Consider the following 25,567-nt stretch of genomic DNA (forward strand, 5'->3'; position numbering starts at 1 on the left):
GAGGCATCACGCTACCTGACTTTAAACTATACTACAAGGCTACAGTAACCAAAACAGCATGGTACTGGTACCACAACAGAGACATAGATCAATGGAACAGAACAGAGCCCTCAGAAATGATGCCGCATAGCTACAACTATCTGATCTTTGACAAACCTGACAAAAACAAGAAATGGGGAAAGGATTCCCTATTTAATAAATGGTGCTGGGAAAACTGGCTAGCCATATGTAGAAAGCTGCAACTGGATCCCTTCCTTACACCTTATACCAAAATTAATTCAAGATGGATTAAAGACTTATATGTTAGACCTAAAACCATTAAAATCCTACAAGAAAACCTAGGCAATACCATTCAGGACATAGGCGTGGGCAAGGACTTCATGTCTAAAACACCAAAAGCAATGGCAACAAAAGCCAAAATCGACAAATGGGATCTCATTAAACGAAAGAGCTTCTGCACAGCAAAAGAAACTATCATCAGAGTGAACAGGCAACCTACACAATGGGAGAAAATTTTTGCAACCTACTCATCTGACAAAGGGCTAATATCCAGAATCTACAATGAACTCAAACAAATTTACAAGAAAAAAACAAACAACCCCATCAAAAAGTGGGCAGAGGACATGAACAGACACTTCTCAAAAGAAGACATTTATGCAGCCAAAAAACACATGAAGAAATGCTCCTCATCACTGGCCATCAGAGAAATGCAAATCAAAACCACAGTGAGATACCATCTCACACCAGTTAGAATGGCCATCATTAAAAAATCAGGAAACAACAGGTGCTGGAAAGGATGTGGAGAAATAGGAACACTTTTACACTGTTGGTGGGACTGTAAACTAGTTCAACCATTGTGGAAGTCAGTGTGGCGATTCCTCAGGGATCTAGAACTAGAAATACCATTTGACCCAGCCATCCCATTACTGGGTATATACCCAAAGGACTATAAATCATGCTGCTATAAAGACACATGCACACGTATGTTTATTGCGGCACTATTCACAATAGCAAAGAGTTGATGTACGTGTCTTATACATGGTTTTGTTTGTGTGTGTGTGTATTTTAAAATACATTATAGAACTTGTAATGTTCTAATTCTGTTTTAGTTTTTAAGATTGACTGATGTGTGAATATCTAGTCCACTGCTTCTAACTTTTGAAGACCATTCCATAATTTTTCAGTGACAAATACTTAGATTATCTTCAAATTTCCACTACCATAGGCAATGTTGCAGTATGGCCACACGTTTTCCCGCAGAAATCTGAGATATGATTGGGATTGGGCAGACTATTCTGGACCATGTGCTCTGAAATAAGTTTGCTGGATCACAGGTTATCCATAACTAAATCTAGCAACCATCTCTCTAACCAGCAGTGCTCAAGGATTCCTGTACCTCTAGGTTTCTGTCAGCCTTTGTCATCAACCAGCTTTATATCTTTAATGAGTTTTACATTCTCTTTGTCTTTCCTTTGCATTTATCTATGTACTAATGACCGTGATGTTCTTCATATGGTTATTAGCAATATAGTTCTTCTGGTAATTACCAACTACCACATTATAATCTTTGTCTATTTCTCCATTTGATTGCCTTCTTTTATGTGTTTATTTTTAAGAGTTCATTATATATTCCAGATATTAATTCCCTTTTGTTTTTAGGCACTGTAAATATTTTCTTCCAATACATTGTATTTATTATTAGTGATGTGCCTTATTGAATAAAACACTTTAATGAAAACAAGCAGAATTTTTTGCCTTTTGTGTTGTAGAGGTTTTAAGAAATCATTTCTCAACTGTAGATCCATGAAGACATTCCAATATATGAGCTTCTATTATTTATAATTTACCTTTAATATTTAGGCTTTTAGCACAGCTGAAGCTTATGCTTGAATGTGTTGCCTGGTATAATTTATATTTTAAATGTTTTTCACTTCCTGAGATAATACTATCTACTGATTTCCTTTCCCATTTATTTCTTCATCACCTTTATTATACATCAAGTTTTTACATGTGAATGGGCCTGTTTCCAATCTCTATTCAGTTAAAGATGAACTTTTTTGTCTCCAAGTATCTTGAACAATCCTTATGACAGAGTATTCAAGAATATTGAAATAAATTTATTCTATGGAGCAGTGCTATTATGAATTTCTACTGAAATATTTTCACACATCCGTATCTCCAAAATTTTAACTTTAGAGAGATTTAAGAAACATAGTTGATTTGAGGGCATGTCTCTGATCTGCCACTGATGAGAAAAGGCAATGTAGGGTTATTCAACATCCTAAAAGTGATTATCCCTAAAGTTTTGTACCATCTCCAAATTCAGTTTCTATGGTGGAAGGCAAAATGTATTTGAATGAATGAGGTAGCACATGAGTATAGTGAAAGCTGAAAGTGTATTTCCCATGTCCTTAAATGTTAGTGTGAAATTCCATTTTCTTTATTAGACATTACTCATTGTTATGGATTCTCACAAAAGTATTTTATAATCTACAACTTTTTCTGTATTCTGATTGAAATCCAGATGTCCTGCTTAACCACCTAGACCTTCAATATTACATCGATGGAAGAATAGTAGGTACCAGTGGATTGCACAGATTTTCTGATTGTGAATATTAGGCAGCACATATATTCATCACATTCTTCACTGGAAAGTGATTTTGTTGCTTGCTGGTAGCTATTTCATTATACCAAACTAGGCTGCAATATGGCCAAATGATTACTAGCCATTTGCTTAGCAGGGGAACAGGGCAGATAATCCATTTATATATCAAAACATAATTTTGAAAGAGCCTGGATGTACACTGGAATGGAAAGTCACATGTATATAAATCTAGGAGGCATGCTCTTAATTTAGATAACCCAATCTGCCCTGTAGTAACCTTGCCATTACAATGTATAGGTTAGGATTGTGTTTAGGTGAGCGTAATAGAAAACATGACTTAAAAAGGTAAAATGTTTAGTTACACCACACAAAAAGCAGCCCGGAGAGCTGTCCAGCTACATTAAGTTTAAATGAAGTCATCGGGATTCCACACTCACTTTCTCCTTTTGCTCTGTGGCTTTTGTTCTCCTGGTAGCAGGATAGCAGAAGCATCTCTGGGCATCTCAATATTCGAACCAGAAAGAAAGTAGATAGTCTAAAAGCCTTGTACTCTAGGAGGCTTTGTCTTATGAAAATGAACCCTCCACAAAACTTTATGCTATAGCTCATTGGACAAAAATGTGCTAAAAAATCATCCGTTGTTGCAAAGGTAGTCTGACAAGGTGAATACTTTAGCTCTCTAGCCTTTTTGATAGAGACTGACAATAAAAAGGATAATTATCAGTGGCTTTAGAGAAGCTCATCTCCATTGCTTGCTACACTTAATGATTAAAAAAACTGTTATATACATTTATGTACACTCTCTAAAGAAACTTATGATTGTAAGTCCACTCTACATTTATTTAAACAGGAAACAATCCTAATAGATAATATTTTAATTTTAAATGTTAAAAAATATTAATAATTGACCCTTATTTTATATCATTATCTCCCTAGATCATCACAGCAACCATAATGTGAGCATTAATTTCCTGACTTACAGACGAAGAAGCTGAGGTCTGGAAAGGTTGCATCCTCACCAATACCACATTATCTGCTAAATGCCAGACAAGGAATTCAAACCCAGGTCAGGTCATTATGACTTGAAATTTACTTTCCAATATGCTCTGCTGTATACACACCTACTCATACACATTCAAATATGAATATGAGGTATGTATTCCATCTGTACTCATATTTTATATCTCAGTTTGCCATCTCCACTGGGCATCTTGAAGTTCTGGCAAAAACAAATGTTTCCCTCTTATTTTATCTGTGGCTGCAATTTTTTGTCTTTTGGAGAAAATATCATAGGAAATTGAGCCTCTTGTGTAGGTTGTAGAGCCTGTTCTTGTACTAAACTTATTTTGTAGGATAAATGGATTGAGCACTATACAATTACAACGTTGTAAGGAACCTGAGAGGTCAGTCATGATCTAGTTCAGTAATTTACATTCCTTCTTTTCCAACAAGTAAGTCAATCATTCAGCTTCTGCCTGAACATGTCCAGGGACAAGAATTTCACTGGTATTGTACTCGATTTTTTATTTTTATTTTTGAACAAGGTCTCATTCTCTTGCCCAGGCTGGAATGCAGTGGTATGATCATAGCTCACTGTATCCTTGAACATCTGGGCTCAAGTGATCCCCCTGCATCAGCTTCCCAAAATGGTGAGATTACAAGGCACGAGCCACTGTGCCCAGCCACTAGAATATTTTTAACAATTGAAAACTCTCTCCAATCCATTCACAACTTCATTTCTATAATGATCACTCCAATGAAAACATTTGGGGAATAGGAGAAGAGAGTTAAATTATTTCCACTGCTCTACCTAGTTCTACCTAGACTTGCTGTAGTCACCCTCCAATCACTTTCTCACACTACAGGAAAAGCAATCTTTTCAACATGAAACCGATCATATTACACTTATCTTAGAGTCTTTTTTTTTTTTTTTTTTTTTTTTTTTGACGGAGTCTCACTCTGTCGCCAGGCTGGAGTGCAGTGGCACAATCTTGGCTCACTGCAACTTCTGCCTCCCAGGTTCAAGCGATTCTCCTGCCTCAGCCTCCTGAGTAGCTGGGACTACAGGCATGCACCACCACACCTGGCTAATTATTTTATTTTTTTAATTTTTTTTAGTAGAGATGGGGTTTCACCATGTTGGCCAGGACGGTCTCGATCCTCTGACCTCATGATCCACCCGCCTCGGCCTCCCAAAGTGCAGGGATTACAGGCGTAAGCCACCGCACCCAGCCATCTTAGAGTCTTGTAATACTTTTGCTTCTTGGATAAAGGCAAGGGTCCTTAATGTGACTCCTGCTTGTGCATTCCCTAAGACCATACCAACCTTTGAGTTTCGTGGATTTGTTCTTTTGGCTTCAGGATGTTTGTATATACTGTTCCATCATCTTGGAAAACTCTTCCCTTTGCTAGTCAGTGTTTCAATGTCTACCAGTTTTTGGAATTCGTATCAGCCCTCCTGTTAGCTCCCTGACTAGGTAAAATCCTCTACTGTATGCTCTCCTGGTATAAACACTATCTACTTTATGGTAAAAATGTTATATTTCATGTTTATGATTATTGAATTAATGCCTTTTTTTTTCTCAGTGAGCATATATACATAAAGCAAACATTTTTTCCATTTTTATACTAAGACTGCACAGTGTCTAACACATAGAGGATGCTCAGTTAATATTTTTGAATAAGTGACTAAATCATTCTATGATGATTATTTATCCTTTGATCCTAGTTTTTTAAAAAATGAATATAATTCTCTCAAATGGTATTATGCTTATAACATTTGAAGGTATATTAGCTCTTAATATGCCTTAACATTGTGGACTTTTTAGCAATCCTTCTTATAACATTATACACCCATATTTCATTACTTAGCTCATTTTATTCTGAAAATGACCCAATGTTTACAATGTTCTTTTGAAGTGTGTTGTGTACCAATACAGATACATTTTGATCAGTTATTACCCCTGATCTAAGTGCTCTGATAAAAAATAAGACATTATAATTATACAATAACATTTAAATAAATACCAAATAATGTATAAGTATATAATTTTTTTGAGAACTTATGATATAGTAGCTTTCATCACTAAGTGCTTGATGTGGAGTAATTCAGTTAACCTCAACATAAACTTCAGCCATAAGTATACTAATATCCCCATTTACAAATGAGAAAATTGAGTCTCAAGAGGACAGGAAGATAAACACTTGCTTAATGTCACACAGCTAATGAATGGAACTGAATTTTCAGGTACTGAATTTAGGCAATATGGTTCTAGAACCACTTTTTTTTTTTTGTTTTTAAGATGGAGTTTCACTCTTGTTTCCCAGGCTGGAGTGCAATGGCACAATCTTGGCTCACTGCAACCTCCAACTCCCGATAGAACCATTCTTCTTAAACACCATGATACACTGCTATAATTTTTTATTTTTTTAAGAGACGAAGTCTAGCTCTGTTGTCCAGACAGGAGTGCAGTGTGGTGAGATCACAGTACACTGCAGCTTTGAACTCCCGCACTCAAGGGATCCTTCTGCCTCAGCCTCCCGAGTAGCCGGGACGACAGGCGTCACCATGCCCAGATAATGTTTTACCATTGTTATTATTTTGTAGAGATGGGGTCATGCCATCTTGCCCAGGCTAGTCTCAAACTCCTGGGCTCAAGCAATCCTCCCACCTTGGCCTCTCAAAGTACTGGGATTACAAGCCTGAACCACTGTGTCTGGTCTATACTGCTATACTTCTACAAATAAAGTCTAAGTTTTTATATAGTAATTTTTGTCAAGTTATTATATATTACATGGTTGTTTTTTACTCAACTATTCAGCTCAAAGTCACTAAATCCCTAGATATTTTATCTTATAACATTTAAAAATATGTAAGTGCTTGTGGTGGAGACATCTGTGACCTATATCTGTGTGTACATGTGCTATTGAATTGATTTTGTAAAATACTAAATGGTTTAGTAAAGGACCTTGAAATGCACATGGGCCCTACATTGCATGCCAAATTTTACAATTGTATTTTTTTCTCTAATTAGTCTAACCTCATGCATCTGAGTTTTGGCTCACTTTTGGCAGGATAAATAAAGGTCTTGCTACAAAGAAAGAATAAGTTAAATGAAGCATTTGATTATTGTCCATATCCATAAAATACACAGATGTGGCCATAATGTATACTAGAAATTCCACAGGTTTTATAAATCAAGAAGTTTGGAACAGCTCAGTAACCTTTTTAGGGGGGAATATCAATCATCATGATATTGGTTAAACAACAGTTCTCGAATCTACACTGACCAGCTTTTATCAAGTACGTTCAGATTCACTTATGTACTGATGTCATTTGGAAAAGCTATTAACATGTGGGTATATATTTTCAGGGTTAGAAGGAAGTTAAGTTTTAATTAATATAACATATGCAAATTTTCATTTATAATTTCCATGAATGTGCTTGTCCATGAGTTAAGGGCAGTTTGATTAGAGAATAACAACAAAAACAATGCCTATATTAACCATTGTCAAAGACTTTTAAAATAATGAATTTCAACACAAGCCTTATCAGTAACCAAAAGGGAAATTAGATTATCCTTTGACAGCAAAAGAGGCTGCAATTTGTTATAGACCATTGACTACCTTTAAAATATAAAAACCTTTTGCTTAACAAAAATAAAATGTCTTTAGGAGAAATAATTGCTCAATTCATTTCATGAACCAATGGATGTGATATCAGTATTAGACAACATAAAAGTTTACACTTTTTCCCCTGATTAGTGAAGTAGCTACATTTTTCAGAACAGCAGATGAGTAATAAACGATCCTTGCCTACTGCCATGTAAATGGACAGAATCAGCATCGTTAGGTGGCAATTGCTTTGGGAAATGCAGAGAAATATACGCAAATTCATATAAATAGATTAGTTCATAAGGTGAAGGTTTCTGAGTCTATTTTAACCTAAGTCTGGCCTGAGTGTAGATTGCCAGATACAGTTTAGGGGACAACTAATTGGCCATTTCTTTCCGTTTGAAACATGGTCTTCTTGGCTATGGGGCCTAGGGGCCTATGGCATGGATACCTTTAGCTTTCTTAAGACCTTTTTGTTTTTTCCTATTTTAAAGTCTCTGATTCCCTGTGATCTACCTGTTTAGTTACAATTTCTTGGCTATGGGGCCTAGGGGTCTTTCTTGATGGCATGGATAACTTTAGCTCCTTAAGACCTTTTTTTTTTTTTTCTTATTTTAGAGTCTCTGATTCCCTGTGATCTACCTACTCAGTTACAATTTCCTACATGATTATCTGCTTCAAACTGTCAGAAAATCTATGTAAGAGAAATGCTTGATATGCTTTGACCTCACTGAATGATCAAAGTCATTCTGGTTACCCATCTCTATCCATTTCTTATAGTTTTTTCTGGTAACTTTTTCCTCATTTCCTCCATAGGAAAGATTTTGAAGAATCTTATCATTATGACTTTATAATACTGCTTGAAATTGAAAAGATTTACCACTTATCTATATCACCATCCCTAAATTATTTGTTAATTTATGGGCTGAGATAAGGAGAGTTGTCATTCTGAGGCTTTCAGATAGTCAAAAAACATCATTACCACTAAGAAAAGAGAAAATATTCTATCTTCTTCTCTCCAAAGCCACTGCTCCTCTGTTATTTCAATGACAATATTATTTCCAGAGGAAGAGATATACAATTCCCCAGAAATGTCCATAAATAGAAAATATTTGAGAAAGAAGGGTGTGTTACTGAGTTTTTAATGTTGATGAAGTACAATACTCTAGGACCAGACAATGTCTGGATGCAAGGGTCAAATTTGTAAAGATTATCAGAAAATTAGAGTTCCTGCACAGATTGAACTGTCTATATTTCAATATCCTTTATAACCCAGTATCTTTTAATAGAGTTAGTACAGGAGTCCCTGGTTTCACCCTCCTCCAAACCACTCTCTCTAAAGTAACCAGAGTGGTCTTGGTAAAAGAAGGATCTAATCAGACGTTACTCCTGCTTGAACCATTGGATAACCCTTAACCCAGGACCGTGTCCCTGTATTATCTAGCTCCATCCTCTCCTTCCTCATGCTTTGCATTCTAGGGCCTGGTCTTCTTTCAGCCCCTCGATTCTACCATGATTGTTTCATCTCCTAGCCTTTACATGGGCACTTCTCCCTTCCTAAAGTGGTTTTACTCTTCACCTCCTCCTAATGTTCCTCCAACCGTCACATAATTAAATCCTCATCATTATTGCAAGTAAACACTTGCCTCCTCTTTGTGTCCACCCACCCCAGGTCTGTTTGAGTGGGATCCCTGGCACATTTTCTGGCACTTAGTGGGCCTACTTAACTGAGCAGCTTTGTCTGGGGAACTGTGTTGGGGGTAAGATGGTGGGGAGGACGGGCAGTGTGCATGCGGAGCTCCAAATTCAAATCACTGTTTCCTGTCAGATACTGGGGGGAGAAGGAAATCTTTGAAAATTAATATATGTCTAATAGATTTGTGATCAGATATATGTCTCAGATAAATACCTGTGGCAGGAATTTAAAGTATTCAACAATGTTAATGGCCCCAAGTATGGGAAACGGATGCATTAGCTAACTTTATCTCCAACAAATCCTCCATCCTAAGGCAAGAAATTAGTTATAACATTTATTGAAAATGAGCACATTTTCTATGTAATTTTCCTTTAAAAAAAATCCAGATGGATTTGGAATTGGAATTACAGATAATGCCACATAAGCATTCCTAATGTTGTCAGCTCCACTGGGATGAAGTGTCTCACCCCAACCCCTCAGATGCTCAATTATGACTTAAATCCTCTCAAAAGCTCCCTTAAGACTCCATGTTACCTAATGTCAATTGCTCGGTTACAAATCAGGTTTCAAATGCCTCCAAATTCTGCACATTGAAGAGGTAAATGGAAAAATTTGAGAGATGGAGAAGGACCAGATCAATTTGGACTTTCATTAAACTACACATAATTAACACAGAACAGATGCTCCCCAATTAACTGTGCTGGCTTCAGACCCAGGAAAATCTTTACGGATTCTCTTGTACAAAACTTAGCAGGGGGAAAAAAGCTAGTAGAACCAACACATATCCTACAATAACTTATAACATTACCATTATCTTAAAATATTTATGTGGCTCTGTGAACATCAGAGAATGAAATACCATGTAAAATTATTTAAACAGAGGCAGGCACTTCCTTCTCAAGGCTCAAGATTTAAGACAGACAATATTGATCAGGATAATGAAAAATGAACAAGTATTAAGTTAGATAAAAAGCAAAATCTATTTAACTAATGAAAGAAACTTTAACATACACATGCACATACACGTACGTATGCATATATGTATTTATAAATGTATATATTTTCCTAAATTATTTATATATAACATATGTAAATAATATTTATATAAATTTATAGATATGTAATCTATATCTTTATCTATATATAAGTCTAAGAGCAAAATACTCTTGGGCAGTCACAAAACATTTGTATAAGAATATAACTTTGATACCATAGAAAATATTACACACATACTTTCTCATAGTAAAGCAAAAGGGTTCTACATAAACCCATGAAAGAACACCATCTACTAGAAAGAGACCAAAACTTTGTCTAAGTAACAATTCCAAAAAGAAAATAAGTTTTGGAAGAGTAATAGAATTATAAATATGTGGTTATTAAATGCCCAATATATTATTTCTAGTTAAAAAAAGAGTATTCTATTCCCTTAAAAAGTAGGATTTTAAAATTTTATTATTTTTCATATCTTCTGTGTACACACACACACCACCTAAAGGGATATTGCTTATTGTATATTAATGACATATTTTGTTTTTTTTTTTTTAAAGAAGGATAGGTTCATATCCTGGGTTAGCATGTGGTCATTAGAGATTATGCAAGTATTTCCCATACAAAGAGCAGAAAAATAAGATGCAAATTTAACTGGAAAGATGGATGAAAGATGTACAATCAATCTATCTAAAAAAGCACATAATTATAGATACAGAAAATAGTCTAACGTATGTCACAGCACTCACAGTGGATGTATCAGAATGGTAAGAATTAAGGCTTATTTTAATTATATGTTTAGAATGTTCTACAATTTAGCTGTAGTATAGCGCTTAAGATCTATGGAGTTAGTTTCTCTGTGATTTGATTCTGTTTTGTTGTTCACTACATATGTGACATTGTATAAGTTACATGAACTATCTAAGCTTCAGTGCCATTATTTAGAAAACAGCAAGAACATTTCCCACATCATAGTACTGCTGTAGAAATTCCAAGCAAAATCAGAATATCCAAGAAAAATACTTACTAAGGTACTTAAAACTTAGCACAGAATGTTTCAGTTGTGGTATGATGATAATGATGATAATTTTAATTAAAAGAAGTTATAATTAACATTATAGTGATAGTAGGTATTATATAAAGAAGATTTGACTATCTTAAGAATCAATAAAAATTTAGGTTTCAAAAAACCTAGGTTGTGGTGGCTCACGCCTGTAATCCCAGCATTTTGGGAGGCCGAGGTGGGTGGATCACAAGGTCAGGAGTTCGAGACCAGCCTGGCCAATATGGTGAAACCCCATCTCTACTAAAGATACAAAAAGTTAGCCGGGCGTGGTGGTACACGTCTGTAATCCCAGCTACACAGGAGGCCAAGGCAGGAGAATCGCTTGAACCTGGGAGGCAGAGTTTGCAGTGAGCCAAGATTGAGCCATAGCACTCCAGCCTGGGTGACAGGGCGACACTTTGTCTCAAAAAAAAAAAAAAAAAAAAAAAACCCTTTGTTTCATCAATTAGTCCTTTAAACAAATTTTGTAGCCAACCTATGCCTGTCAAATAACCATTCAATCTTGTAAATAATTAACAAAATACCATTAAAAGACCTTTAGCAAAATGCCAATGTAAAACATGAACCTCTGAAGTAGTAATCTATAAATAACTTGGTTCTTGGTGTATTACTAAGTGTTAAGATCTCTTACCATGTCTCCTTGGAATCTTCAACTTCCTTAGCATCTATCAATGCTAAGCAATGGGCTTGTCTGTGTTAAGTATACAGAAATGTTATATCCCAATCATACTAATTTCTTCCTAGAAATTTTTACACTAAATTTGGAGGCTGACATATTTCATTTGCCAGTCCTTTGCATCTTTAAAGGAATGTAATAGAAAATAGCATCTATTAATTATTTACTCAATCCAGACATTATGCTAGGCAGAGTGAAAGGAAGGCATAATCCCTCTTTCCATAAATATCAGATTTTAATGTGAGATACATAGCAGTACAGAGAACAGTACAGCACAGTGTGATAAACGTTATGAAAGTAAGGTGTATGCTGCCCATATGGGGATCCCCTGGGTTTGGGAGAAGGTCCTAGAAGACTTCCTGAAGGAACTGAGACCTTAAGAATTCATTTTAACTAAATACCAAAATAGGAAAATATAGAATAACATATCCACATGCCCAGATTAAAGACAGAACATAGCTTGTTCTGCAAAGTGAAATATAGCTACAGAAGAGTATGTAAAAAAAAAAAAAAAAATCAGCTGACAAAGCTAGGAAGAAGTGGACATAACAGCAAATTTCCACTATAAAGGATAGCTCTATGATAAAGTAAATATAAATGCCCTCTGAAAATACCCACTGAAGATGAGCTCAAAATAAAAATTATTATGCAAATCTTAAAAAGAATACAATATTGAAAGTTTTAGAAATAGGGAGAGGGGTCCAAGGTGGTTGACTAGCTGCCGCTACTACGTGCCTCCTCCACAATAAGGAACCAAATTATCAAGTAAATATTCTCATTTCAAATAGATTGTCTAAGACAGAAAAATGGAATTCAATGGAGAAGCAATGGGAACCACCAAAAACAAAGAAGGAGAGGGAAGTTAGGCACCCAGCTCAGCAGAGGCCAGCTGGGAACTGGGAGAAACACCTGGATGAGGAAAAAAGGTAAGTGACAGTCTCCCAGGGCTCCACATTTCTGCCATGAACTTTTACAGTCCCAGCTACAGGAGAACACCTCAATCTAAGCAGGCCTCAGGACTAACATATGGAGCTGCCTAGAGGCTGCACCATGGCATTGCTTTAGAGAAGAGAACTCACACCAACCACATCCCACAGGCTTCTGAGCCCTGAGCTGCTGCAGCTTGGTGCCATTCTGAGAACTAAGCTCTCAAAAGACTGTGTCCTGCCTTGAGGCCAACACTGCTGCTCTCCTCCCTGGCCAAGGAGGGAGAAGGAGGGGCAGGCACTTTCACATGCCATAAGTACAAATCCCACTGCTGTTGCTGTGGGCTTCTGTGGAACTAAAGCACAAGCAAACCGGACTCCTTTCTGCTACCCATCTATGCTGCTCCAGCTGAGAGGGCACCCCTACCACTCACCCTCCAATCATAGGCCTGCAGTTGATACAGTTCTGAGACCCTGGATTCCAAAGGCTTTGGGGCCAAAGCTAATGTTGATGTTAATGCTCCCAGGCCAAAGAGGAAGAAGGGAGTCAGGCCCTTTCATACTTTGCGAGGACAAATCCCACCAACAGTTCTATGGGCTACTGCAGGACCAAGGTGTGGGGAAAACACCTCTCTCACAGCTATCTGCCTATGCTGCTTCCATTGAGAGTAGCCTGGCCCTCCCCAGTGGCAGACATATAATGCAACTGCTACTGCCCACAGCAGAGCATTTTGCCAGGGGCCTATGGACCATCCTGTCCCTGCCTATCACAGCCAGTGCCTGAATACACTACCATGTGGCCAGAGAACAAGTCCTGCAGCACAGTGGCATGCCCCTAGTACTCAAACATGCCATCCAGGGGCCTGGAAATTGCCCACCACATTTGCCCAAATTTCCCAAAGCTGAATCCACCACTTTTGGCATCTGAACACTCCTCCTGGGGTCTGAGGTTAGGCCAACATAATCTACCAATACCAACACAGCATGTATCATCAGTGGGCCAGGAAGGATGCATATAGAATAAAAGTAAAGAGATGGAAGAAGATATTCCAAAAAAACAGAAACCAAAAGCAAGCAACAGTAGCTATACTTGTATCAGATAAAACATTTTAAATCAAAAGAGTAAAAAAAGAAAAATGACAAAGTTATTACATGATAAAGGGATTGATTCAGCAGGAAGATATAACAATTACAAATATATATATACACAACACTGGAGCACCCATATTCATAAAGTAAATATTACTAGATCTAAAGAGATATAGTGCAATAAAATAGTGGAGGGCATCAACACCCCCACTCTCAGCATTAGACAGACCACGTAGACAGAAAATCTACAAAGAAACACTGGATTTAAACTGGGCCAAATGAACCTAACACACATTTGCAGAACATTCTATCCAACAACTTCAGAATATACATTATTTTCATCAACACATGGAGCATTCTCCATTATAGACCATACATTAGGCCACAAAATAAGTCTCAACGTATCTTTTAAGAATTAAAATATCAACGATCTTCCCAGACTACAATGGAATAAAACTAGAAATCAATAACAAGAGGAACTTGGGAAATTTACAAATACATGAAAATTAAACAAGATGCTTCTGAACACCATTGCGTCAAGGAAGAAATCCAGAAGGAAAGAAAAACAATCTTGAGACAAATGAAAATTGAAACAACATACCAAATCCAATGAGATACAGCAGAAGCAGTGCTAAAAGTTCATACCAATGAACACTTACATCAAAAAGGCAGAAAATAGTCAAACAGTCAAATAAACTAATGTTGCACCTACAGGGACTAGAAAAGCAAGAACCAATCAAACCGCAAATCAGTAGAAGTAAAGAAATAATGATTACTGCAGAACTAAAAAAAAATAGAGACAAAATAAACAGTTGAAAGCATTTCCTCTAAGAAATGGAATTAAGATAAACATGCCTACTTTAATCACTTCTACTCAACATAATACTGGAAGTTCTAGCCAGAGCAATCAGGCAAGAGAAAGAAATAAAAGTCCGTGTGTTCTCATTGTTCGACTCCCATTTAAGAGTGAGAACATGCGGTGTTTGGTTTTCTGTTCTTGTGTTAGTTTGCTGAGAATGATGGTTTCCAGCTTCATCCATGTCCCTGCAAAGGACATGAACTCATCCTTTTTATGGCTGCATAGTATTCCATGGTGTATATGTGCCACATTTTCTTTATCCAGTCTATCACATGGACACAGGCAGGGGAACATCACACACTGGATCTTGTGTGAGGGGTGGGGGTGAGGGGAGGCATAGCATTAGGAGAAATACCTAATGTAGGTGACTGGTTGAAAGGTGCAGCAAACCACCATGGCATGTCTATACCTACATAACAAACCTGCACGTTCTACACATGTATGTCAGAACTTAAAGTATAATAATAACAAAAAAAGAAATAAAAGTCATCCAAATTGGAAAAGGAGAAGTCAAATTGCCTTTTCACTAATAATATAATCTTGTATTTATAAAAACCTAGAGACTCCACCAAAAATACTCTAGATTTGCTAAATGAATTCAGTAAAGTTTCAGAATACAAAATCAAGGTACAAAAATCAGTAGTGTTTTTATATACGAATAATGATATAGCCATGAAAGAAATCAGGAAGGCAATCCTATTTACAATCATTGCCAAAAATAAAATATCTAGAAAATTCAACCAAGGATGTGAAAAACCTCTGCAAAATGCACACACACACACAACATACACAGAGAAATGAAAGAAATGGAAGAGGAGACAAAAAAATGGAGACATTCCATGCACATAGATCAGAATAATATTGTTAAAATCATATTACCCAGAGCAATGTACAGATTCATTCACATGCCTATCAAAATGCCAACATCATTCCTCACAGAATTAGAAAAAACAATCTTAAAATTCATATGGAATTTAAAAGACTCCTAATAGTCAAAACAATCCTAAGCAAAAAGAACAAAGCTATAGATATGACATTACCTAACTTCAAAATATATTACAAGGCTATAGTAACCGCTATAGTAACCAAAACAACATAGTATTGATGTAAACAAAGACAGCCCAACAAAACGGAACGGAGAGCCCTGAAATAAAGCCACATATTTAGTCAACTGATCTTTCCCAAAGCTGACAAGAACCTACATTAAGGAAAGACACTCTCCGATATGGTTTTGCTGTGTTTCCACCCAAATCTCATCTTGAATTGTAGTTCCCATAACACCCATGTGTTGCGGGAGGGACCCAGTGGGAGGTAATTTAATCCTGGGGTGGTTACCCTCATGCTGTTTTCATGATAGTGAGTTCTCATTAGATCTGATAGTTTTATAAAGGGCTTTTCCCTCTTTGCTCAGCACTTCTCTATCCTGCTGCCACGTGTAAAAGAACATGTTTGCTTCCCCTTCCACCACCATTCTTATAAGTTTCCTGAGGCCTCCCCAGCCATGCTGAACTGTGATTCAATTAAGCTTCTTTCCTTTATAAATTATCCAGTTTCAGGCAGTTCTGTATAGCAGTGTGAGAACAGACTAATACGCTCTCTTTAAGAAACGATGCTAGGAAAATTGGATATCCACACACAGAAGAATAAAACTGGACCCCTGTCTCTCACCATCTACAAAAATCAACTCAAAATGGATTAAAGACTTCAATACCAAAAACTATAAAATTACTAGAAAAAAGCTAAGGGAAAACTCTCCTATACATTGGCCGAGGCAAATAATTTATGACTAAGACCTGAAACTCACAGGCAACAGAGTACAAAAATTGGCAAATGGGACTTAAACTAAAAAGCTTCTGTACAGCAAAAGAAATAATAAACAGAATGAAGAGACAACCTGCTGAATGGGAGAAAATTTTGCAAACTATTTTTCCAACAGGATACTAACATCCAGAATGCACCAGAAACTCAAATAATTCATCAGGAAAAAAAAATTATCCCATTACCAAGTGGACAAAGGGCATGAATAGGCATTTCTCAAGAGAGGAGATACAAATGACCAACAGGTATGCCAAAAATGCTCAACAGCACCAAACACCTGAAAAAAAATGCAAATCAAAACTACAATGAGGTATTATATTACCTCAGTCAAAATGACTATTATTAAAAAGGCAAAAAAAAAATGATAGATGTCGGCAAGGATGCAGAGAAAAGGGAACTCTTACACACTCTTAGTTGAAATATAAACTAGTACACCCACTTTAGTAAATAGTACGGAGAGCTCTCAAAAACTAAAAATAGAACTACTATTTTATCCACCAATCCCATTACTTTTCAAAAGAAAGGAAATCAATATATCAAAGGGATACTTGCATTTATGTGTTTGCTGTAGCACTATATTTATAGTAGCAAAGATATGGAATCAACGTAAGTGTCCATCAACGGATGAATGGATAAAGAAAATGTGGTATATATACACAATGAAACACTACCCACCCATATAAAAGATTACAATCATGTCATTTGCAGCAACATGAATGGATCTGCAGGCTATTATCTTAAGTGAAATAAGCCAGGCACACACACACAAAACAAATATTGCATGTTCTCACTTATACGCGAAAGCTAAAACAGTTCATCTCTTGGGGGCAGAGGGTAAAAAGATAACAGAGACTGGTAGGGGTGAGTGACACAGAGAGGGAAGGTTGAAGAGAAATGGGTTAAAGGGTACCAACATACAGTTCGATAAAATAAATTCAGCATTTGATAGCAGAGTAGGGTGACTAGTTACTGAAAATGTATCTGGGTGGTGAATACCTTAATAACCTGACTTGTTCACCATGCATTTAATAAATGTAACAAAATTTCACATGTGCCCCATAAATTTGTACAAATTTAAAAAAAGCTTGAGAAACAGTAAAATGTATGATCACTGCACATATAAGTATCAGGGTTCTAGCAGGAAACAGAATTCACCCCAGATGCTTCAAATGAGTAGATTTAAGAAATATACTTACAGATATATTTTAGGGTTAATTGAACAATCAAGTTATAATTAACTGTCCAAAGACTAACAACAATAAAAAGAGTTTCCTCTCACTAGGTCTTTCATGAAGGAGATTGAATTAATATGATGAGGAGTTTATCTAGATTTTAGATTTATTGTAGGTGTGGTTAACCTCAGTGCAACACAGGATTCCAATTCCTGTAGAGACACCTAGTGTTTACATTGGGGTTGATTCACCAGCACAGTAAGAGTCTGATTGTCGTGTTACAATCATCTCTTTGTACCCTGTCTCAGAGAAGGTCTTGTCACATGCTTTTGTTACTCATTTTGCCCTTCCCTAGCAATATTCTGCTTTTACTTGTTATTCAAATATGTTAACTTGGTGATGGGAGTTATTGGGAGTGGTGGGGGCTGGGAGGATTTGCAATCTTTGTTGTTTTGAGCAAGGCTCGGTCTTAGTGTGTAGCCTTCTTGGTTCTAGCACCTATGCCCTGAATTTATTTATGGACTTCATTCATTGTCTTAGCCTTATCCTAGTAGCAGGGTTCTTCTATTGCCTACACTGGCTGCAATAAGTTTTGACTAGTGACCCAACTGCAGCAATGCCTGTTCTCCTTTTGTCACATACTAAGCCTTTTTTTTTTTTTTTTTTTTTTTTTCCCATAGTGGAGGTTTGGAAGAAGGATGTGGTCAGCGTTTCTTGTCCTTTCCTTGCACATGCTCCTCCCTTTCCCTGGCCCACACCACAACAGGTACTTTTTAGTTCTCTTTCCAATCTTTGCCATGAGTGCTCAGTAGATTTTGTGAAGAGCCTACAAGATGATGCAGACTCTCCCAATTTCTGTACCTCCCAGAGCTTTTATGCTAACTCAACAGCCTCAATTCAACTTTTATCAATAAAATGAAACAATAAAATGTATTGTTTATTACTGCACACATATTTTTCATCTATTTTAGCTGAGTTCTTAGCATTTCTGGTTGTTTCTACCCCAGTTTAATGTATATTCACATTGTTCTTCCTGTAAGCACCATTTCTCCTTAGATTTGGGGTCTGTTGGTTGTTGAGCAACATCAGCTCTCTATTAGCCTGTGATTTGGAAGTTAGTCTGGCTAATTTGTGCTGTAAGACTGAGAGGAACCCTTCTTCTAGATTTTCTACATCTAAGGGGTAACCCAGAAACCTGGTCAGTGAAGTACTAGCTAACATAGAAGTGTTTGCCTTGAAGAATATCCTATATTCACAGTAAATACTGTGAATGAGAAAACTTTGTTGTTTCAAACCACAGAAATTGTAAGGTTGTTTATCACAGCAGCAGCAGCTAGCATGTCTCCAGTAACACAGTGTTTAAACTAGGATGTCCAAGGTGACTGGCAGAGGGACACAGACAGGTATATATAAGGAATGATAACCTGTAGGCCTAGGAAATTCATTCTAGGGTCTCAGGAGTCTGGAAGAAGCTGGAGTTCAATTACTAGAAAGTATGAGGCAAAGACTAGTTTCTAGAGTTAATTAAGAAAATTTCAGAGATTTAGTTACAGTATAAACTGCAGGCAAGGCCAAAACACACGGGAAACAAGGTAAGAACAAGTCACTCAGCAAAACTGCCTCAGTGTGAGCAGTGAGTCATTGAGCTCCTTCTGATTCCCAGAGTCTCAGGTAGGTTTCTAAATGGAGTGGTTAACCAGCCTAGTATTGCGGGCAACAAGGATATAAAGCCAAAGAGTTATCACAACTCCAAAGCAGGCCAAGAGTCTCTCTTGCAGGAAAAGTCCCTTCAATAACAAAAATATATCATTTTGATCAAAATGCCATTGTGAACTTTTCCTTCTGCGGCAAACAGCTTGAATTCTACGACACTATCACCCACGTCCATATGTCTCAGTGTTTGCTCTGCCAAGATGTCTGCTTGCCATTTGCTCTGTCTGTACAATGCCAAACACCCAGGTGAAAAGTGAAAAATTCAGTCAGTGTTTCTAAACACCCAGATGTTTGGCACCAACTATGTAAAATATCTGGATGCCTGACAGCATTTCTCACTTTTTCATCTGGTTGTTTGGCATCATATAATATGAACAATGGTGTAGATGCTAAGTACTCTTAGGAGTAAGAAAATGTGAAACATTATCATAACCCAGTACATTTTTTTCCTAAAGTATTAGAGAGTCTTAGTCCTGAATTGGACTTTAGAGGACATCTAATACAACTTCCCTCATAATATATTTGTGGTTTCTCTGCAATCAAATCGAGGAGACTTCAGTAAAACCTGTTTGGTATCAGGAAAGATGAATCTGTGATTTCTGATTTTACGTTATAAACATGAATAAACTTCATGCAAAAAATGTTAGCTGGGTGACTCTTCTGACCCAGGCTTTGGGATTAGAAAGGATGAAGATGTCTTCAAGGAATTAACGTCAGTCTAGTAGAGGGAAGACATTAGACAGCAGCAGGGGAAATGAAAATAAGGGGACACTGAGTCAAGAGGACTTAACTCATTAAATATAGCCACCACTGCTTGAGCATCTCTTAGTACCAGCTATTATGATAGGCAGGACACCAATTTCCCACATTTAGTCTGCATAAAACCCTTAGCACATAGAGATTCTTATTCCTATTTTATGGCCATTTAGGGGGATTAAGTAACATTCCAAGGCCATACAACTTCAAAATTCAAATAAGATGGTGCGTAAAACAGTATATGCTGCCTCCAAACACCTCTCACTGAATTGCTTTGTCTCCCTTCACACTTCGCTAACAAAGCTCAGGTCCTCAGTACCTCAATCTTGTCATCTCAGGGATGATCAGACCCTGGAGAAGGTTAGGATCCCCAGGTACTTACAGATTTCTTCAGAAGGAATGTAATTACTCGAGACATCAAAATCAGCCAAAAGAAAATAATATACAAAAAGAATGATTGGCATTAAAAGGTGGAAGAGAACCCAGCCTCCAACACCGGAAAATGAGAGAAAACAAAATGAGCACAGATGTTAAGTCAACAGAGTTACTCAGACAGAACCGGCATATTTTCCAATCAAGTGAGGCCATTTCCCATCCTTACGATGTGAGATCCAAACTTAGATAAAGAGAGACTTTATTCAATAAGAGCATGGCAATAAGGAAAATGTTTCAGTCTCAAGATCTGCAAATGTCTCAAAAAAATCAAACAGAAACAAAGGCTTCTCTTTTTTGCAAGGGGTAATCAGGGACTTTCAAGGGAAAGTGATCAAGGGGAGGAGTTCTGATGGGAAGTGTTCCTCACCGTGCTCTGCTCATTCTCAAAATGGGAAGCTGGAGCTGGGGACTGTTCTGCATTTTAGTGTTTGCCAGATTTGGGGGCAAGCCAAAGTTCTGGGCCCTGTGTTAAGGAAAGAAGTCTAAAGTTTGGTCAATCCAAGGCATAAGGTAAGAAATGGGCAACTGTAAACACTTGGTCAACAGTCATCTGTGATATTGACTTCAGAGACAATCATCTATTTTATCTCCCACAGTTTACAAATGTATTTTACAAATTTTAGCAGCTTTCTCCTTTCATTGCAGGCTCATTCATGTCTCCTTTTAATGTTATGGTTATAAAATGCTGCTATAAATGACAACACTTAGGACCCTAGTTGTCCAACCCTGACTTCTTCCAACTGCTGAATCATCTTTCTCTGGATAGAGGTATACGAATCCACCCAACCCTGAGACCTTCTCTGCCCAATAACAGGAGGCTGGTCCCGACTGGCTGGGAGACTCCCATGAAGTGTTTCGGTGACTAAGGCCTTGGCTCAGAAAACCCTGCTGAATGGAATTTCCTGGATTTCAGCTTGGAACTGCAGCATTCCTCACATTTATTCATTTTCATCCTGATGAAGCAATGTTTTGAAGTGGAAATTCTGAATTCCTACCTCTGGCCTGCTACGAGACTAAATAATCCACTCCTAAATTCTTAGGAAAGCTAAAATATAACTGCTTTCACAGGGGACAGCTGTTTATTGTCTCTTTATGTTTCTAGTAAGAGACACGTGGTTTCTTTGGCCACATGGAATCTCCCTTTAAGCACTCCCAGCTTGATGTAATGTATAATTTTTACCAGTGACAACAACAAATTCCCCACACACCAACAACTTTTTAAACCAAAATCATAGCTATTAAAAGTTAATGATTAGAATGCATGTTTTATTCTGTAATTTGAGTGACGTGAAAGATGCAACAAAGTTTGATTCCCTTATTATGCCGCTTTTTTTCCTTTTATCTTAGGGTACTTATAAAAATACAGTGAATAACTTATAATCCCTTTAATTTACCTCCTCCTTTCCCATATGGGAGCTATTTCTTTAAATTTTTTCTTTATTCCTGACTTTTACCATGATAATTGCTAATTGTAATCCAGGGTTTCTCTTGTAGAGATTGAGTTATATATCCAGAGAAGGAGAAACAGTTTCTGGAGACTGTAGCAAGTAAGTCATTATGGACTAATGTTGATCTTACAAGTGCAATATTCAAGATAGAATGAAATACACCAGGGGTCTGGATAATTCACGAAGATCATCATGCTTATCTCAGAGGTGAATGCTTGAAATATTCAAAGTTTGAGAAGGCAAACTGAAGAAATACTTTTTATAAAAATAAACCCACAAAACTCTGGTTACAATGTGCAGTTGAGTTGCTGGCAACAATTCAAATTTCTTGAGTTTTTCAAAAACTAAAAAGAGAAGAAAGTAATACAAAAATGAACACCATAATGTCAGAATGCTGTCATGGGTGAAGCTATTAGCAGTGATTTAGGCCTGATTAACATTACAGAGAAAAAATTAGCCTATATACATTGTATGGTGTTTTTCCTCTGTAAATGAATACTTAGAAAACCATTGAAAACTTCATTTCCTACAACCACTATATATTATTTCTGAGATTGTGATGCCAAGTACATCTGACTTATCTTTCTGCCTACTAAAACTTATTTTATAAGGAAAAACTATGCCTGAAGTTGATCAAGAGTGAGTACTGGTTGCCTAGGAAAGAAATATAATTCTTACCACTATTGTATGCTTTATTTTTAATGAGGAATTGTATCCTTTTAATTATTGTATGCTATGTGAAAGTAGTAAACAATGCTATAAATCTCTGGAATCCACCCTATGGTAATAGTGCATTAAACACTTGGGCAGCTAAGATTCATAAGGACAAATAGAACTGAGAGGGCACACTACCGTATAATTCTATAAAGATTATGAACACAACAGGGGCAGGAAATTGGCTACTCAGCACCAATACTGCTTTGTGTCTTATCTAATTGTACACAGCCTAGGTTAGCTGAGCTAAGGACATCTCCTGCTGTGCTCAAAATAGATCAACAGTGCCTAAAGTTGATAATAATTGACAAAGAAAAATATTGTGCTGCAAATGACAAGAGACCTCTGAGGATTATCAAATTTATTATCTTGAAAAGATTGGATTTTCACAAGACTATCAAATGGGAAGAGGAAACTGAGGGGAGTAAGAAAACCGAAAGTTAATTGAATTTGCAAGATATATTGGCTGTCAACAGGAAAAAATCAAGGGAATTACATGGATAATTTAAGGGACAAGAACCATTTTCCTTAAAGTCTGAATATTCAGTTTACAGTTCATGTAAATATGGGGTGTGTGTGTGTGTGTGTGTGTGTCTGTGTGTGACAGAGTTTTAGAAACATCTTAATGGTAATAAAGTCAACACTATTCTCACATGGCTTTGGTCAAGTGAAAAAAAACATATTTGTGTTCTGAAGTGTAAAAAGTATTGTCTCAGGAGTTATGGAACCTGGGCTTTGCTGCTCACTAACTGTATAATGTGGCTAATTCATTTACATATACAACTATGTTTTTCTGCTTTGCAGTGGTCCACAGCATCTGAATCTATTATTTATTTTACCTGGAAATCAGATATTTACATATTTATCATCCAGGATTGTGTTGAGCTATAGCTAAATCCAACCAAATAGTTGATTTTAAGAATGTTCAGTCTATATTCTAAAACTGCCCCTTCATTTGAACAATCTGGATTTTCACACACACACAAAAGTTTAGCAGCTGTCCCTTTGTATTTTCTTTTTAATAATTAGTAGAAACTATTTACAGAGAATTTATAAAAACTAGTGTAATAATCAAACTTCCTCGGTACTTAAATACCGATGGCTTTATGTGTAAACATATTCACAGCTTTGTGCATACATATATACATACACACATTATATATACAGTGTATCTTGTGGATTACATACAATTTATGTATCATCTATAGATATATAAGCTGTCTATATATGTATATATATGTTAACTAATAGATGCTAATAGATTATCTCTATATATATGCGTGTGTATATAAGCAAATTTTTTTCTTTGGTTCATAATATATTTAATTTAAAGAGAAAAAAATTTGTTTTCATTGACTAAAGAGGAGGGAGAAGAAAAAGGCAGGAACAGAGGAAACGTGTTTCGGTTACTTCAGAAATCACTCACTGTATTCTTACCTCCCCAAATACACTTAATATGAACTCCAAAGAGACAACCAAACAATCCTGAGAACCTAGTTTTCTGAAGAGTACTGTAAAGTTCGTGACTAACCGAAATGATCAATTTCTGTGGGTTTCAGTTTCCTGATCTGTAAGACTGTCTTAAAACACTATGTGTATACACACACACACACATATGTACATATAGTGCTCTTTTTCAATCCTAAAATTTATTAAGTCTCCATTGCTTAAACAATGTTGGTGGGGTGGCGTGACAGAGTCGGATATAAAAGGTTGAAATCCTAGCTCCGCCATCTAATTTGTTATGTCATCTTGAGAAAATTCCTTTAACTTTCCGAGGCTCAGTTTTCTTATTTTCGAAACAAGGCAGATAATACTTGTCTTCTAGAATTGTCTTTCATCGTTTTATACTTACCTTGGCTAATGCCTGGTAGATGGCAGATTCTCAAAAGATATTTGTTCATGGAAAAATGAGTGAATGAAAGTATAGGAATATACAGTAATCTATAGCATACAGTATAAATTATAGCTATTGATATTAACCTCTACTATTGCATATAGTGATGTCTATATCTACTCATATATATTTTGGAATATTGGGATAAATAGTACACACCTAGTAGTGCAAAGATATTATATATTTTTAAAAACCTGTTATAGGACTCGGTTCTCCAGAATCATGTTGTATAACATATAACAGAATCAATAGAATATATGTGTGTGTTTGTGTATCCTATTAATCCTAAATAAATTCAAAGATATTTATTTCAAGGAATCTAGCTCACATAATTGTTGGGACTGGAAGTCTGAAATCTATAGGCCAGGCTGGTAGGCTGGAAACTCAGGCTGGAGTTGATTTTGAGTCTTGAAGTAGAATTTTTTTTCTCAGGAAACCTCAGCTTTTGCCCTGAAGAACTTCAGCTGACTGGATGAAGCCCACTTAACTATCAAGGATAATCTTTAATTAAAGTCAACTGATTTTAAATGCTAACTACATTTACAAACGATCTACACAGCAACACCTGAGATTGGTGGTTGATTAAAAACTATGTACTATAGCCTAGCCAAGTTTTCACATTTACACATAATTACACCAAACAGACGAAAATCCTAAAAACAAAACAAAACCTAAGTTCTTCTGATGTTGGCTTAGAAATGTTACTTGCTATTGGTCTCTATCTGAAATTGGTCCAATTGTCCCATAGAGCTAATATTTACATTAAAAAAAAACATAGAAATGGACTCTCCGGTTCTCAAAACTTGAAATTCACATTGTCCCATCTGAATTCCTCCCTCAGGAAACCAAACTTCAGTCAAGGGACTGGAACTCCCCAGATCACTGCATTCAGACAAGACTGCCAGAGCCCTTATCCATCATGAGTGCCTCTGTATTAGTCTTTTCTCATGCTGCTAATAAAGACATATCTGAGATTGGGTAACTTATAAAGGAAAGAGGTTTTATTGACTCACAGTTCCACATGGCTGGCGAGGCCTCACAACCACGGTGGAAGAACGAGGACCATCTCACATGGTGGCAAGCAAGAGAGAATGAA

This window comes from Symphalangus syndactylus, chromosome 3 (genome assembly GCF_028878055.3).
Source record: "Symphalangus syndactylus isolate Jambi chromosome 3, NHGRI_mSymSyn1-v2.1_pri, whole genome shotgun sequence".
Classification (NCBI taxonomy): domain Eukaryota; kingdom Metazoa; phylum Chordata; class Mammalia; order Primates; family Hylobatidae; genus Symphalangus; species Symphalangus syndactylus.